We start from the raw sequence: 19,045 nt of genomic DNA, 5'->3' as shown, positions 1-19,045 counted from the left end.
AATTTTACTGCACAACTGTAAAGTTAAAAATATAAAAACAAGGCTTTTAAATATTATGTAAGTGTTATAAAAAAACATGTTTTTGTGTGTGTGTGGGGGGGGGGGGGGGGGAGCTTACAAAATGACTGAAACTGAAATAAATTTAAGCTGAAGTACTAAAATTACTTAAACATTAAAGTTAGATTCAAATAAATATTTAAAAACAATTGAAAATGACGAAAGCACATTACAAGTAAACAAACTAAAATGAAAATACAAGCAAATATTTATAAATACTATAATGATATATAATATAAATAATACTAAAACTACACTGCATGATATCGTGACATCTCTGGTATTATGTATCATCAGCACTTCATTCATTTCACCACTTTGTAAAAGATGGCAATATGACAGTGCTAAATTATTATGTCTATGTCATTGTATTTATTGCATTGTAACAACACATAATATGGTACTTCAAAGATTCAATGGCAGGGGGGGGAAATAAAAACATAATCAATTTAACATTCTTTTATGTTTCTGTTGCAATATGTATGCCAATATAGCCACATTTTATTAAAATCAGGCTGGTTTCTGAACATTTGCCTTATTGTTACATTTATTATATTGATAATTATTAATATGATAAGGTCTGTGGTTACCATTTTGAAGAGGCTTTTCACTTTTTTTTTTGCTCACACAACCAAACCTCAAGTGTGTTCAACGCGTGTAAACAATGTTATAAAATAGGTTGCATTTCTTTGTTTATTTAAACGGATGATTTCATCTTTTATTTTGAAAGCGCAGTAATTTCGACACTAGGGGTTGTTGCGGATGCGATTGTTTGGCAGGATGGCCGCTCCTGTCAGTGACAGCAATCAAAGACCGCTGCAGAATACCATGAGACTTGTAAAAGTGGCCATTCAGCTGGAGACCGGCAACAGACAAAAGGTACTGATGTTTAAATCTTTAGACCTGCCCTGTTTAGTCCATGCGCGAGTTAAGTCACTTATCAGAGGAAACGTTGATCAAAGCCGACGATTTTCCCCACAAAACTGCGGCTCCAGTCGATCGCGTCCAAAATGTGAACTTTATTCACTAAAAGTCCTGATAAAATCACATCAGCGGTCATATGGAGTGCTTATTACCCTTTGATGTGTGGAGTTTGAGTTCATGTGAAAACACAGATTCAGTGCAGATTTAGATGAAAAATCATGTTGTGTTTCTCTTTTTGTTTTGTTTTTTGTGGATGGTTGTAGCAATTCAAGATACACCAGAACAGGACATCTTGAATAAATAGAATAAAATTATCCAATAAAATCTTCCTGCCACCCACTATGATTATTTATTCCCTTTTAAAGGAGGCGTACTGTGAATATTTGAGAAGTATCAACTACATCTCTCATGCTCTGCTTGAAGATGTCACATCTAAACGTAAGTTAATCATACTTAATTAAGAAATGACTTCAACCTTTCTATTCAAATGTGATGTGTGCTTTCAGGCTCCAAAGGTTATTTCACAATGCACTTTATTTCCTCTGCCTGAGTCATTGTCATGTAAACTGGCTTCCTTTTTCAAGAGAGAACTTTTAGGGAAGAGATTGTATGTGCTATTGTCTCACAAATTTGTGTGCTTCATCATGACATCAAAGTTGATTTAATTGACAAGAGACACAGGGTTCAAACGTATCTTAACTTCTGTAGATTGCATTAAGTGATTATTAAAGCCCTATTAAGATAAGGCTAGATATCACGTTTGTTCATGATTAACTTTTCAGGCTTATGTAAAGTGTGCCTGGTTGATTTGGCTGGAGTAACTCCACTGTCAGACTGTACCTTTGAAGTTCTGTTTTTATTGACTGAATGAGACGTATGCACTTCTTCTTGCAGAGGAGGCAGCGATGGAGTCAGTGGAACTGGAGAAGATGGTGAAACTAGTTGAGCAATGTTTAGAGAGAGTTAAATCATGCATTATGAGAAAGCATGAGTCCCCAACACCTGTCATTTTCTCCACTCCTCTGTCCGCTTCCCAACAGATCACCTTTCCAGCTATTAATGCAACAAATCATCCCAAAATGACTCTCTGAGGGAGGGAGGACTGACTCCCCCTTCCTGCCACCTGAAGTCTTCCAGGAGCTTCAGTCAATGGAATCACAAGACAACCGAAAGTAAGGCTGTGAGATATTGAGAGTTTCATAACCGCTGTATACATAACAGCGGAATGTGGGGGAACCTACATAATTATGAGTACAGAGTCTAAATATCTATCGATCGTTCACATCTGGTTCCAAAAGATATAGTATGTCATACAAAGTTGTTGTTGTTACAAAGACATACAAGGTAACAAACAAAAACAAGATTAAATAACACTGAAAATTATACATTACTATTATATAGTTCTAAAATAATGTATGATATAAATAATATATAATTTAATAATATACATCTCAGAGCTCTACATTAAATAAAAGTGTTATAATTCACTTTAACTTTCTCCATAATGAATGCCCCTGTTTTATTAAATTAGATTCTCAAAGAATAATATGCTTGGTTTAACAAGATACAGAATAGCCTCTGTTAAATACTTAAAAACTGAATATGATGTTTCATTTTTAATGGATATTATTCAAATAAAGTTAAGAAAGCAAAAAGCAATAACAACAAGTTTGTTTTTATCTGGATGATGCCTCCGTAAGAAAAAGAGACCAAGACAAAAATTTTTTATAAAAAACTGCAAGATTTTGCTTTAAAATTTAAAAAACTGTTGTAAAGTATTTATTATTATAAAACAAAAAAATTTAAAAAACCTAGAGATCTAGTCCAGAACCTTTAATATTAGTATGTTCATCACTGTATTTTTATTTTTTTTAAATAATGGTTCACATGACACCCCACGTTTCACGTTTACTTGCACTTCCACTGACCGCTGACCCCTAAAATTGATCTTTCAAGGCTATCAGTTTTGTAATAGAGAACAAATCTATTCTGCATCCATATGTATGAAGTTAATAGGACATCATGTTCTTCTAGTCTCACTGTGCCTAATGCACAGTATGTACACAAGTTTTGTATGTGTATGACAGGCAATTAACGCCTATTGAAGAAGCATCACGTCTCAACCAAAAACGTAAGGCTGATTATGAGGCTCGGCTGGCAAGACTTACCCCTGGTCAGGCCACACAAAAAACCTCATTGGTAAGTCTGGGAAAAAAATGTGTATGCTTATTTATGCTTACTTTAGGAAATTAATAAATGAATACACACATGCATGCATATATAAAATGGAAGCCCTAAAAAACGTAAGGTTCTTGAGTCTGTTTCATTAGCATTCTTATGAAGAAAAAAGTATTTGCAAAAACAATACAAAGAAAAAAGGAAACAAAAGGCAATAAAAATATTTCACTTTGTGATTATTTCCACCTTGTGTTTCAGAGCTTTCATAATGTGTATAAATGGTATGTGTGTGGAAAATCCATAAACAATTAACTTTTTCTTTGACCCAATTTCAGATGTTTACGCACGTGATCTGTTACCTTATTGCGCGCATGCGTAGAACACACACCTCCTGTTTTAAATGGCTTTGCGCGCTTCACTAAACTCACATGTCCGTGTGGTGCGACCGCTGCGACTCATGCTGTGGTTTGGGAGTCAGTCAGGGGATCAGAGCGATAGATTGGCCGCACGCAAACAAAGACGATTCACGTTTAATAATTCTAGGTCGCTATCACAACTACTTTCGTAGTTTTAATGAGCAATATCGTATTGACTTATACGGTAAGCTCTTTCGTTTAAGTTTTGGTGGCGGGTCAAACTTAAGGTTGCTCGGCGGGACACAAACAGTGTCCAGTTTTCAAGAATGAACCGGAGACGCAGAGAAACGCCGATGGATATCCATTTATACTGGAACAAAATCAAGACATTCTGGAAGGTTCGTTTTGACTGATTATATTAAAATCGTATAAATTTAAATGCAAATTGTACGTACTTGGTATGCTAAAAATGTTTCCATTAATTACAATGAATCTTTGCCATCTGAAAACCCATATTTGAAAGTGATAATGTCATGCTGTGATATGGCCTTTAACTAGTTCTGCATTATTTAACTTCATATTAATTCATACACTAATTTTAGATCATTTGATTTGAGGCAAAAAGTGTTATTTACATTTAGAGAAGAACTGGTGGCCAGTTGAAGTAATTTTTGTGATTAGATTGGGTGGATGTTTTCTGAATGTTTAGTGTGGTGGCAGTTTAATTTCCTTATGTGTTTAAAAAGTTTTTCTTCCAATGAGTAAAGAGTAATAAAGTTGAAACTGAATTATTTGTATAATACTGGTCTTTCTCTCTCTTTTTTTTTTTATTATAGACCCTCTCACTCCAGAGGCAGATGATGGAGAATCTGATAATAGCCAAAGCCAGGCATGATGCAGTATCCTTAATAGATTGTTGAGCTGTTTCTTTGGTTAAGATCTGGTTTCAGATTTTACAGCTAAATGCATTGCATTAAGATTCTGTTTCAAAATCAGCCTGGAACTGGACGGGTGTTAAAATGTAGTCTTTGTGAATCTGGTGGCCGTACTTGGATTGTTCTTCCAATCGTATCTGTTACTGTCTATTGTCTTTCCATCAATCATTTCTGTCAATTACTTGCACTGTTGTTGAGGTTATTACATAAGCTTATCAAAGGGCTTTTGATGTCTGCTTTAAGTTCATCAATGTTTGACCTTTGAGATGCTTGTCACGATTAGTGTCTGAGGGGTGGGGGGTGTTTAGGGTTGGAAGGTCAATGCCTCTGTGACCCCGTTCTCTGCAAACCAGAGGCGTCTATTGTTCAAACTCTCAATGCTCCTTTTAAGTTTTATTTTCAAGTTTCATTAAATCATCTTATTTGCATTTTAAGTATTTAATTGAAATCTGATTTAATTCTTTTAAAAATCTCCAATTTCAACAATTTACTAAAAGCTTACAGCACTGCCTCACTAGAATGTGGATATGCGAAAAAGCAAACTTTAAGTGTGTTGGGGGAATGTTTAATCAGTGTGCTGTGAACAAGGTTTGCCGTCTGCTGATAGCTTTTTCTGAGTGTGGTAATTTTTCAAAAGTTTGGGAGTTTTCCTGAGCTTATGCAGCTTCAAAGAAAAATGGAGGAAAGGAGACTCCGGCTGCAGGAAGAAGCCAACAGGTTAGACTTTTTGACCCATAGGCCATATAAAGTTGTTTTGTTGTATTATGAGTTTTGATTTAATATTTGTGTTGTGCATGACATAATACCTTGTAATAGCAAGAGAATTATGCAAATGCATTTAAGTTGTATAATGCGCAACAATTTTTTTTTAATTATACTGTTAATTTGGGCTCATGCAATTGTGTGTGTTTGCAGGAGGTTTGCGAGCTGTGGAACCATGACACCCGAGGAACAAGAGCAGCGGGCTCTGTATGCAAATGTGCTTGAATATGAGCAAGATCATGTAAGTTTATGCATATTGTAGCTTTTTAAACTATCTTTTGTATATTTCTGCAACTGCAAATGTAACCAGTAAACCTACACTATTGTTCAAAAGTTTAGGGTTGGTAAGAATTATTGTTCTTGGGGGAAAAAAGTCTCCTGCTCACCAAGGCTGCAGTTATTTGATAAATACAAAAAATACAGTAGTAAAACTGTTATAGAATATTTTTACAATTGAAAATGACTTCTCTATATTACTAATTTTGAAAATTTAAAAAAAATTATATATATATAATTTATTTATTTCCCATGTGATGGCAAAGCAGAATTTTCTTCAGTTTCACATGATCCTTCCGAAATCATTCTAAAATGCTGATTTGGTGTTTAAGAATTATTTATCATAGTAAACAGTTGTACTGCTTAAAATTTTTTTTTTTTTTTTTTTTATATTGTGAGGTCCACCCATCTGGCCCAAAGAAGGTTTCCGATGGTGGATGAAGGTTTCCTGCGTGTTCGGTCTTTCCAGTGTGCAAAGTTCTTCAATTTAAGTTAAACTCTAATCTGACTCCATTTTATTATGACCTCGTATTTAGCTTGAAATACAAATTGATTGCTTGTCTATTTCTAATTAGTATTCTTCTGATATTTGATTATTCTAGTTAACTCTTGACTTTATATTTACTCGTTCATTCGGTTGCTCATGTCTTTAACAAGGATGCAACGTAATCTGCTAGAGTCAATAATTACAGAGTAAAACAGAATAAGGTCAAATGTAACCATTTATTATCAGTCAGGTAAATACTGTATGTATTATGTCAATTACACAGCAATTCAAAGAGATCAAATCATATCAATACAAAACATCGAATTCTCAAAGATAAATCTACGAGTAAAGGATGCATACCTGACTTTATAGAAATACATAGTGTGAGTATTGAGACACCACACTACGGGCTTCTGGCTACAGATTCGCCCCGATCCTTTTGCCCCATTTCTTTAAGTACTTCAGACCAGGATAAGCATCCCCCAAACTGGAGACAGGAACTAACAATTGTAATTTGCAATTTAATCAAGTCGAGTTAGCACCTTTTGGGACAGAAGGTAATTTGCATGAAAACCACTGGGAACTGACCCACCCTCTACAGTATGCAAAATATCTCTGAACTCTTAGGATCTGTATTACCTTTTAGTTTACTTCTTATAAGAATGAGACCATTGTACCAGTCGCCCTGAGACAATTCAAATGATACCAAACATGACTGTAAATATCACTTGCATTAATGTAGAACTTTACATTCTACTATCGACCATTCTGAGTGAGCTGAGTGAGTGAAGGATGGGTGAGGGGAAGGAAGGGGATGAAAAGGAACTGATGCATATGTGAGAGGCATTTTCCTGCATTTTCTCTCAGTGGGATGTGGAGACAGATGTCTGTATGTTAATGCACTGTGTGTGTGTGTTGTCCATCTCAGGAGTTCAAAGTGTCTGAGGTTCTGTAATTCTTACAATATCATACTGACTGTACATAAGTGTATGTGCACAAATATATAAATTATGATTTGATTGGTTTAATCACAGGAATGGCCAAACGTTTGGAAAGCTAATCTAAAAAAGAATCCAAATGATCCAGCGCTGGTTTCAGGTCTCATGTCATGTCTTCTCAGGTAGGTTCATGCTGTCAGATCATCTTTAAGCATAAAGGTTTCTTCCGTATTTTATGTCATCTGGTACTTTTCTTTTCCAATCCCAGCTACCCAGACCATCCAGTCATGAAGTTGCTGAAGAGGCTCCAGTATCGGGTGTATAACAGACTGTATCCTATAGTGAGCCAGTGTGTTCCTCTGAGCACAACGCCTGGTCTCTCACTACCCTTAAAGCCCTCCTGCAGCGCCCAAAGCCTGCTCCTGTCCGACAGTTTTATCTCTCTGCAGCAGCAGAGCCCGCTCAAATCTGCCATGACACACAGCTTATCTGACGCCTCCATCTCCCTTTCCCTATCCCACGACCTCAACGCCAATGACACAAAGTCTGAGACCGACCTGGACGAGTGCTCAACTCTGGTCTCCACAGATGAGGAGAACTCTTTTGAGGATCTAGAGAAGTTTCTTACTCCGCTGGACTGGGTTCCTTCTCACAGTGGTGATGATACGGACTCAGATGTGACCTTTGACACAACACGCACAAACCTCATGTCTCATATTGATCATCTTGAGGAGCGGGCTTTGAAGGAACACTTGAAGGCCATCGTCAAAGACATCCAAAATGCTATCGGTAAATAAGTGTTTGTTCTTGTGTGAATGAGATCTTAGTTGTGACTAGATATGTGCAACATGTGAGTTCATCATTTGTAGAAATCCCCTGTTATAGATCCGTACGGTTGTATCATGTGTTCACACTGCATCAGGGTGTAACTAACGCCTGAGCATCATAATCTACCATAAACGTGTTTGTAAAAAGGTCCTTTTATGAAATGGACTAGTTGGCTGATTGTCTGTGGTAAATGGATTCATCTTTGTGTGAAACAGATCGCCTGCTGTCACTGTGTCTTCTCTCTTTTGAATGTCTCGACACTGCGAATTCTAAGGACCAATGTGTGGCGAGTATAGAGGAAGTCTTCTTCACCCCTATTTGGCACCCTCTCTTGGCACTTTTTAGGTAAGCCACAAAATAATTGTTGGAGGTTTGAGTTTTTTTTTTTTTTTTTGTGTGTGTTTTTAAATAAATGTGTGCATGTTTTTGAAAAGTCTCACCAAATCTGATTTACTTGATTAACTGCAGTAATATTGTGAAGTCCTATAACAGTTTAAACCCCCCAAAAAAAGTATTTTAAAGGGGTCCTATTATGCTTTTTCGCTTTTTGAATTTTAGTCAGTGTGTATGTTTCGGCATAAAAAGATCTACAAAGTTACAAGTCTCATAGTCCACTTCAAAGGGCTATATTTAGTTTTTAAAAAGTCCCTTTTCAAGAACTACAACGAAAGGCTCGTTTGGACTACAGCGTTGTTTTCCGGTGTTTGTGTATCACAAAGTGTCCCATTAGAATATCATTAAAATAAATACCACCTATGGAAATTTGAATGGTTAGCAGGTGGGGAAAACGCTTGGGTGTTTTTATATCACTGTATTTCTGAAGGAAACCGACTATCTTCAGAAAATTATGGATGTCATTTTCATTTCATCTTGCATGCAATGTCTGATAAGGAGCGCAGTTTTTTACAGCAGGAAACATTTCTTTTCAAAAAACAAAACAAAAAAAACCATTGTACTGCTTAATGGTTTTTGTGGAAATGAATAGATAAATGGCATTTATTTGAAATAGAATCTTAATATTAATTCTTAATAAATTAATTTCTGACTTAATGACTAGTATTTATGACTAGAACAAGAATTAGGTTAATCCCCTGTTGCACAGATTTGTATTGAAGATTTTTTCAATTTTACTTGTGTACAATATTTTAATTAAATAATACAAAGAAATTAATTTTTTTCCTTATTCAAAAATAGAATATTCAAATTACTACTTTGAACGGCAGCATTACAGTCATGTTGAATCATATGAATTGTCTAGACAAGGAGCAGTAGATGGCACTATTAATCTAAAATTCAGTAGTCCCAACTCAACTAGTCAATTTGTATCATGCATTATTCTTTAGTTAGAGCATGGCTGAAAATAACCATCTTCCCTTACAACTGCTCACAAAAAGCTCTTAGTCATCAAAGCACTTTCATAGATGCTGTATGGTTTAGCATATAAATTGCATATAAATATTTGGGTTTTTTTGTGATGCTTTAGGAAGGTGCATCAAGAACGGGAGCTGGCTGTTGAGAGCAGCATGCGTCTTCATCGTAATCTTTCACCTGGTGATGTTGGTGTTCCATCTAAATTGTTCCCAAGAGACCCAGCTGTGCTGCATGGTTCCTATCCATACGAGTCAGCGGTGCAGGAGCTGAAGCTTCTGTGTAGTGGGTATTGTCCTCAGAAGAAACTGGAGTGTATTGGTAAGATCATAAATTGAAACCACAAACCCTTTCAATGTGTCACTTTAGGGCCTGTTTACACCTGGTCACTTCAAGACTTTTCTCTGATCGGTTAGCTATGACACTATTTAAACTGAACTGAGCTGGACGATGACATCACTGAATTCAATAATGAAATGCCTTTAACTGAAAATTGAGTGTTTAATCTTGTCACTTTACATTATTGACACACTATTTTCCTATTTTGATATTGTGCAGTTGCTTTGACACAATTTGCATTGGTAAAAGCGCTATATAAATAAAGGTGACTTGAATATGCCCTCCAAAATGCTTTTGAGACTGCTGCAAATGTAACTGAAAGAAAGTTGTAGATGCTCAACACAATTTTCATTAAAATTAGTGAGACTAAATTATCTTACGAGTACTGATGCCGTGCTCTCCCCTGTTGTGGTCTCTGATCTTGAAATTAGTTAATGATGAATAGAATGCAGCCCATGTTTTCGTTGATGTGAATTGTTAATTTTGCAGTTCTGGTTTTTGCAGAGAGACATTTATGTGGCCAAGTGTAAATGGAACAGTTTTAACAAATCAGATAGATAGTCGATCACTAAAAACACATTAAGGTGTAAACAGGACTTTGGTGTTCAAACGCAATTGCAAAAATATAATGTGATTAAACCGGTTTACCAAACACAAAGTGAAATCAGCCTACAAATTGCTCACTTATAGCTATCTCTGTATATTAAGCTGGGATAGGAGGAAGTATTGTAACATTTTAGAAAATCATTTCTGCCACCTACAAATCATGCTTTGGTAATCATAATTATGAATTTAGAATTTAATCATAATTGACTAGTACGTTTTGTAAAAGACAAAATGGAAAATAAAATCTTAGTCAAATTTATGTACTAAGTAATTTATTGTATAGGTGAAATAAAAAGTTATAATTTGATATATAATTAAACAGTGTGTTATAATTTTAATCTAATTGAGATGAAGTCAAAATTATGACAGTGAAAATTTAGGTTTTTAATAATTGATAAATGCAAAGTTGAGATGAAGATAAATCATAGTTTTGACAGTTGAAATTGAGATGTCATGATTATGACCTCACATTTTGAGCGTTGTTATAATTATGACTTGTCATAGTTCAACTTATAATTATGAGAAAGCTGGAACTGATATACTAAGTTATACTTATGAGATAGTTATGACTAATTATGACTATCTTATTTTGACTTCATAAAATGTTTTGGTAATTTTTTTTTTTTTTTTTTTATGTGAAAAATGTGGTTCCATACTTCATAAATATAACCTTCTAGACATGGTTTGAAAATGTATTCCTTTTCCAAAAATGACAATTCTGTCATCAATTACTCACCCTCATGTCGCTCCAAATTCGTAAGACCTTTGTTCATCTTCGGAACACAAATTAAGATATTTTTGATTAAATCCGAGAGCTTTCAGACCCTCCCTAGACAGCAATAAGTTAAGTAATGACAGAGTTTTCATTTTTGCGTGAACTATCCCTTTAAGAGTGCTTATCAATGCTAATATGTACCCTTACATTTTGAATATACATCCATGTCCTGTCCACACTTTTTTGTTTTATTATTATTATTTTTTGATTGCAGTTGATTTTTCATTGCAGTGAGAACTCTACGAATCATCTGTGGCTGTGCTGAAGAGTACTGCCTCCTGCAAGAAAATGATCCTCCACCCAAATCAGCTGCAATGTGAGTATGCACAAGTCTAAACATAAAAACTGTTATGTTCCTGTGAAGCTCCATCCTTTTTGCTGTCCTTTCAAAAGTACAACGAGTCATGAAGGAACTTTGGAGTTCCGAGTCCTTCTAGAACAATCTCCTGCTTGTCCGCTAGCCTTGTGTCAGACTTCATCAGACCTCACGGAGCCCAAAGCTCAGCAGGGGTTCTATCTTGACCCTCTGGCCCCTGCGGGGCGCTTGGAGCTGACTTCTTCCTCTCTAAGTGGGTCACCCTGTCTGGAGCAGACTTTGGCCTTGATGCACTTTGAGAGAGGGTCTGAGTGTAGAACTGATTAGCTCAAGTCAAATTGATCCAGTAATGCTAACCAAAAGTGAGCCTTATCTATGGCGGATGGAGACTTGCGGCTCTGGTTATGTTGTAGTTCATGAGATGTTCACACTGCTTCTGGCCAGCTCTCTTCTAATTTGTATAACTCTTGAATTCTGGATTTACAGCATGAACGGGTGTGTTCCACCGGAGTAAAATCCTGATGACGCACATTTTCTTAAATATGCGAGTTCACTCAGGTTTATCGGAGTGAATGTACTTGGCTCATATTCCCTGTGGTAATTCTCCTGCAGACCTCAGCATCTCCTCCACTCTTTTGGAAAACATCTTAAATTTCCTCCCGTCTCAGCTGCGATCTTGACGGTTAAAGTGCGAGCTCACGCTAGTGTTCTGCGCCTGGAGATCATGTGGGCCGTTCTGATGTCTAACCTTTTGGCCCTGCCACACCTATCAAAACAAGCTGCCTGTTCATCTTTCTCTCTTGATTTCGTGCTTCATTCTAGGAAGCAAGGGTAGAATGAACACTTGTGTCATATCTACATGTCTCTTTGCATCACAGTTTGCAGAGCGGTGGCTCGCTGGTGACGCACGTGCTCAGCGGTTTGGTGCCCCATGACTGATGTAGATGCTTGTTGTTAGAGCACTGTCTTGCAACACTTGTACAATGACTCACAATTGTGTTTTTCTCTTAAGAAAGAACATTTAGCTGACGTGAAATGTATCAACTGGTGCAGATTGTTATAATATCTATACAATTCAGTATATCCGTGGTGACGTAATTTAAAAATCAGGGGCAAAGCAGGCTGTGTTTTTAATTCTCAATTATCTTGTTTTAACTGTTGGAAGCCAAAATTGAAATGGAAAAGAAAAATCTATGAATCGCAAATCCCAAAATGTCTTTAATTTATTTAATAAGTAATATTTGTTGTTGTTTAAAATTACTTAATTTCTGCAGTTTAATAGTTGAAACTTTATATTTATTAATTTGTTGTTAATTGCAATGTATGGTTAAAGCTTCCTTTTTTTTATTTAATTTGGAACGCTGTATTTTATAATTATGATTTTTGCAATTAGATGGTTTGGTAATACTGCCCATCCCTAATTTTCGTATATTTGTTTATTCTTACCAGAACCGTGTACTGTTGCTTTCCAAATCCAACGGTTTTGGTTCGTTAGCATTATTTGGGTGTTTTCAATCCCGTGCTTGAACTTTGGTTTAAAAATGATTATGCTATAAAGGCATCAGCGATCCGAAAGGAAATGTGTCATTGTGAGACTTGTCCTGATTTTGCCCTGGTAGCACAGCCAACACGCATTCTGCCTTTGTTTTGCTTTTAAGTTTGTGTTTGGTTGTGAGGGAGAATGAATGTCCTCATGCATGCATGAACACGAACAATTTAGCCATTCTCACCCTTTTTCTCGGTTGTTCTGTTCCATTCTCTCTCCTCTTTCTTCTCCTCCTTTCGGGATTACGTTCACTTGCACTTAAATTTATATTGCTGTTTCGTACTGCACAGCAGTCATTTCCTCTGTCTGTCCAACTTTTGTAGTATTCTATTGTCTTTTCTCTAGAGGGGGCATATTGGTCTATAATACATCTTTGTTTTTTCGTTTCTTAAAGCTCATGCATTTGCATTTTTTTTTTTTTTTTTTTTTGCTGCAACAAATTTCATTACCATCATCACCCTTCAAGTTCACATTGTTAAACTGTCAAATTCTGCCCTCGCTGAAAAAAAAAGCTCTTCAACATTTGCTCAGATTTTGCCATAATTTGACAAACAGGCTTGAACAAGCTAACTGCCGCGTCATCCCAGCACGCCTTTTGGTAGCAGCAGAAACAGTGTTGGAACAGAGATGATGATGGTATGCACAGCTATTCTCACCTGTATGAAACATATCAGGTGTCCGGCAGGAAAGGGGACACTCAGTTATTTTCTCACGCAAACGTCCCTCCAACGCACGAATCATGGGGTTTATCTGTTCTTCCTGAGGATAGCTTATCCTGCCAATAAATTTAATTGGATTTGTTTACTTCATCTAATTTATTTTTTTTTTTTCCCATTTTGTCTTTCTCAGAGGTGCTGATGACCTGTTTCCCATCCTGGAGTTCGTGGTTTTACGCAGTGAAATGCCTCAGCTGGTGTCTGAATGTGCCGCATTGGAAGAGTTCATTCACGAGGGGTGCGTCTTCAATATAAAGTGCTGTGTAATATTTGTATTCTCTGCAAGTATGAACTGAAAATGAGCCATGGGAAGTTATGAGAGAAGGCCCACACTTTTCTGTACCCTATTGTGCATGTGCCTCCCACCAGGCCATGTCTTGTGACATTCTTTTGTAAAGTCGTTCTCTTTTTACATTTAGACTTTATAAAGAATTAAGTGACCATTAGCTTGTGATACCAGTGGCAAATAACCACAGAAGGAAGGGTCAATGTCAAAATATTTTTTAATGCTTTTAAAAGAAGTCTCTTATGCTCATGAAGACTACATTTATTTAATCAAAAATACAGTTAAACAGTAATATTGTGAAATCCTGCGATTTAAATGTAACTTTATTTTACTGTAATCTAAAAGGTAATTTAGTCCTGTGATGGCAAATCTAAATTTTCAGCAGCCATTACTCTAGTCTTTAGTGTTACATGATCTTTCAGAAATAATTCTCACATGCTGATTTGGAATTTAAGAAACGTTAAGGTCTCTGCACACTCCGAAATTTTCGCACGTTAAAAAATAAATACGATCTCTCGTTGTGTCATCACATTTGCACACTGCCTCCGAAACTTTTGTCTGTCAAAAAAAAAATTTGGATCAGGTTCGATTTTCTGCGTTTTTGCATCCGTAGCATACATTTTGATAGGAAAGGATGGGGAATATGGAAAAACGCATTTGAAAATTTTGGCCTCGGTCTGCAATGACCTTTTGTTGTGGCGCTTATGATACTTTTGAATGGTAGTTTATGTATATCCAGTTCTTAGCTTTAGTGAAAGTGACGTGACATATGGCCAAGTATGGTGAACCAGCAGTGGGCAGCCGTTTATGCTGCGGTGCCCGAGGAGCAGTTGGGGGTTCGGTGCCTTGCTCAAGGGCACCTCATTTGTGGTATTGAGGGTGGAGAGAGTGCTGGACATTCACTTCCCCCACCTACAATCCCTGCCGGACCTGAGACTCGAACTCGCATCCTTTTGGATTACGAGTCTGACTCTAACCATTAGGCCACGACTTCCCCAGAAGACTTAGACTTAGCATGAAACTATCAAATAAACAAGCAAACACAAAAATTGTAAAATATTGTCCTGTAGATACCAATATGGCTGTGAGTTAAATGTTATTGGTATAATGGGTTAAAAATCTGCAATTCAGCCTGACTAAATATTATGCAATAGAGAATGACATCTCAGACAGCCTCTAAAACCCATTGACAGACTGTCAAATTTTTGGCATCAGTTGTTGAAAATGTTAGGGTAGATGATGCTGTTTTGAAATTTGGCTTGTCATATATCTTCTTAAGTGCCAGTCTCGATGTCATTTGGGCATGTATCAAGTATCGACAGAACACTACCTCGCTTGTTTCCAATAATCGAAATGTCATCTATTGCACTGTCACAGATTTTGTGCATAAATATGTCAGCTAGAAAAATCCCCTCCAGTCTAAACATGTTGGAATAAACCCACAAGCAAATATTACAGTTCTTATTGGTGACGTTAAACCTTGATGCCATCTTTCATGTCTGTTTTTTTTGAGCAGAGGATATCACAACAGTGAGATCTCAGTTCGTTTAGGTGACCGCTTGACCTGTTTCCTGAGCGGCGTTATGGGTATTCATGTAGCCCCTCCTGCGCTGTACTCTTGCGTGTCTACTCAGACCGCAGCCCTGAGCTCTGTTTATCAGTACAAAACTGGACATTTTACAGGCTGGTTAGATTGGTACTTAACAAGGAATGTTGGGGATATTCTGGTTTGGGTTTTTCTCTCCCTATAAAAATACAAATAAAAGCTCTTTAGATGTTTATGCTGCTCGGTGGCTTGGAACTGAGGGTGGAACCCTCTGCAGTGTGTGAGGAAAGTTGTGATAGGAAGTGTACTCAGGCACAGTTAACAGGTTTCCTTTCATTTGGACTATAGGCATGTCTTAGACTGATTTAAAGGAATAGCTTGCCAAAAAAGACAAGTTTGTCGTCATTCACGTTGTTCTAAACTTGCTGTTATTTTTGACATTGAACACAATTTTTTTTTTACTTATTCACCAACTGTTCATAGTAGCAGGATTCAAAAGTGTCCAAAGCTACTTAAAAGAATGGTCCATCTTTCAGGCCATCTGAGATATAAAAATGTTTCTTCATCTCAAACAGAAATTTAGCATTGCATCACTTGCTCACCAATGGATTCTCTGCGGCGAATGGGTGCCATCAGAATGAGACTTCAAACAGCCGATTAAAACATCACAATCCACAAGTGAACCACATGTCTCCAGTCCATCAATTAATGTCTTGTGAAGTGAAAAGACATTTTCAACTTCAAACCATTGCTGCTGGCTAAAATGAGTCCTTTATCCATAATATAGCTTTTTCCTGTGAAAAAAGTAATCTCATCTGATTCTGGAGAGAGATATCAGGCATGCAGCAGAAGCAACAGTTTAAAGTTAAAACACAATGTATAGGTTTCTTTCAAACAAACAGCTTTTCACTTCACAAGATGTTAACTGATGGACTAGGGTCTTGTGGGTTATGTTTTCATTCTGACGGCACCAGAATCACTGGTGAGCAAGTCCAAATCTGAATTTCTCCAAATCTGATAAGGAAAGAAACTCATCTACATTTTGAATGGCCTGAGCGTGAGTAAATTCAGCAAATTTCCATTTTTTCTTTTTTTTTTTTTCTTTTTTTTTTCTTTTTAGGTGAATTATCGCTTTAAGTCATATGAGAGGTTTTTGTTCTTTATACAAACTTTAGCCTTTCATTGATAATCTGCACCTCAAGCAGGTCTCAAATCAAATATGACTTTATGGCATGGGTTTAAAATGACTTGAAGGTGCAAAATGATGATTATTATATTTGAGCAAACTTTAATGAATGAAAAGATCTGTCTCGTACTGTCTTTGGTTTCTTCCTTACTTTCTCTTCTCTCATCACATTCCCTAGCATGTTACACACTGGCTCTTGGCTTCAGCTTGATCTCGTGTCTTAGTCTCATTAACCGACGGGTTCACTTGAAGTTGATCCTCAGTGGAAGACATCTTGTTTTCCCTTGTGAGCAGAAGCGCTAATGAAGTGTTTATTTATGTCTACAGGTATCTGATTGGAGAGGAAGGGTACTGCCTGACGTCATTGCAGAGCGTGCTGATCTACGTTGAGTCATTGCTCTTGGGTGGGGCTCCACCCCCGGCTGCCAAACCCACCTGACGTAGGTAAAGCCTGCTAAAAATTCAGCTTTGCCTTAACGGGATTAATTTGCATTAAAAAAATATTGAAATAGAAAAGTTATTTTAAATTATAATATTTTACAATATGGTTTTAACTGTATTTGTGATTGAATAAATGCAGACTTGGTGAGCATAAGAGACTTTTTTTTAATATTATTATATTAAATGACCATTTTTTAATATTATATTATCATTATTATTTATTGCCTTAATGGATTTGTGCCCTTCAAATGTTATCTTTCAGTTTAGTAAGGACTTGGTCATATGGTGGGTCAGGAAAAGATGAACTAATGCACTAACTCTATCAGACAATGTTGTTCCGCCTCATCAGATCTCCCTGTGACAGTTATCCCATTTTATCCAAACGTTTAACTTTGCAGAGCGCAGTGTCTATACAGCTGTCACTTACGCTACGGCGTCCCATGTTGAAATCCGTTCCTCTTTCTTCATCCATCACTGAGCAGCTTAAATGAAACGAATAGAATGGGAGGGGCTGGGCTGGGCGGTACCCCTGGATCACAGCCAGATGTGTTGCTCTTACCTTGATGGATAAATTACACTGACCTTGCTGAACTTTGAACTTCACTTCTTGAAGTGAAATGTTGCTGTTTGTTTTTGCTCACAGGGTGAAGTTTCTATTTAAGGTCGCGTTACTGAAATAATGGTCTACGGTGGCTTAAGTTCTAATTAGATTACCCAATGGAGACCAATAAACATGCCAAAACGTCAAACAAACTTCCAGCCTCTGCCAGAATGATGCAGAACACTTTCATTTGCTTTTGCTTCTCTAACGGTCTCTGCTCTTAAAGTAGCTGGCTGCCTTACATGGTCCTTGTTCATCCAGTTTAATTAGAGCCGTTTGTTTTGGTTCTAGGTGCCTAAGCCGACGGAAAGATCTCATCGTGTTTGACAGTCCTCAGGAGTTGGTGTATCTCCTCTGCTCAGCCTGTGCAAGTCCCAAATCAGGCCAGACTTCAGTGCTATACAGATCTTCCTCACCTACTGCTTTTGAAGGGACTGGAGAAGGTTATTTGCTGTGTTTGGGCGCTACAGGGCAGGTTCATCTGAATGTGGTTAGAAGAAAGATTGGTATTGTAGCCAAAGCAAAACAAAATAATTTGAGACTGAATGGGATGAAATGAGCCAGATGATAGGAAAGGGTTTGTGGAAAGGTTAATGTTAATTTTTTTTTTAATTATATATATACAAATGTGAATATATATATATTCTGATCCCATTTACTTTGTTTTTTTTGGTCAATCTATTTCTCAGAGAATTTTATTAATGGAAATGAAAGATTAAAGCACTACTAGCATTTGTCGTCATGTAACACCCTATTTATTAAACAATATAAAAAGAGACACTAATTGAGTTTTTGTAGTATTTTAGCTCAGAATTTTAGCCAATTTGAGCGTAACTGGGTAGGACATAATGGAGAAATTGTTAAAAGTTCTGTTATACATTTATACTTGGAGCTGTGCATTTCTCTTGCAAGTAAATATGCCACTTGGCAGACAGCCATCATGTTAAGCTGTATAGGTTTTATCTATTTTTTTTTTTAAATATCTTAATTTGTTAATTAATTGCCTTTCACTCTAATAGTCCAATTAGTGAAATCAATGTTAAAAAAAAAGTTTGGATGCGCAAGAAACTTTAATGCTGCTGAACTATCTGTCTTCAGTTACTGAGGTTGAGGGGATTGAATAGAAAATAGGCATAAGAAAATAATTTGTATGAGCAAATGTATATGTTATGTCTGAGCAGAATGTTTTTTTTTTTTTTTTTTTAAGATCTGTAATGTGAGTTGATTAATGTGAATGTAGCCTGAATCTCTTTGCTTGAGAGACAGCTGCCATGTTTTTTTTTTTTTTAAACCTTCCCAAGTTCTTCATACCCGATCATTAAGATTGGATTATGCTCATGGGCATGGTTTAAAAGTGCATGGCATGTGAATTTTCTAACAATAAAGGCATATGTAACCCTTTGGGGTGTGTTTTTGTTTCTTCTTAATTCTTCCATGCTTTTCAATACCTTTTAATCGATTGATTAAAATTCGAAGGGCGAGGAAATCGCTGAGAAGCGATTGCTCGGAGGGAGGCAGAGTTCCCTGATGGGCAGATGGCTGGATTGTTCTGAAAGTTTCCGGGCCGAAGGAGAAAAC

The 19,045-nt window shown here is 36.7% G+C and overlaps 1 pseudogene across 1 annotated transcript; it reads left to right on the top strand.

Moving 5' to 3' along the window:
• Positions 1 to 825: 825 nt before the first annotated feature.
• Positions 826 to 18,758, top strand: LOC306888065 (VPS9 domain-containing protein 1-like; annotated as a pseudogene). Its single transcript, XR_013785970.1, has 15 exons — positions 826 to 936; positions 1,347 to 1,419; positions 1,876 to 2,153; positions 3,069 to 3,180; positions 4,352 to 4,414; positions 5,115 to 5,167; positions 5,366 to 5,453; positions 7,010 to 7,095; positions 7,182 to 7,702; positions 7,957 to 8,086; positions 9,225 to 9,430; positions 11,061 to 11,145; positions 13,541 to 13,645; positions 16,753 to 16,869; positions 17,759 to 18,758. The product of XR_013785970.1 is annotated as a VPS9 domain-containing protein 1-like (transcript).
• The last annotated feature ends 287 nt before the right edge of the window (positions 18,759 to 19,045 follow it).

Source organism: Barbus barbus (assembly GCF_936440315.1).
Source record: "Barbus barbus genome assembly, chromosome: 22".
In the NCBI taxonomy this organism is placed as follows: domain Eukaryota; kingdom Metazoa; phylum Chordata; class Actinopteri; order Cypriniformes; family Cyprinidae; genus Barbus; species Barbus barbus.
This window is presented reverse-complemented; position numbering and strand designations above follow the sequence as displayed.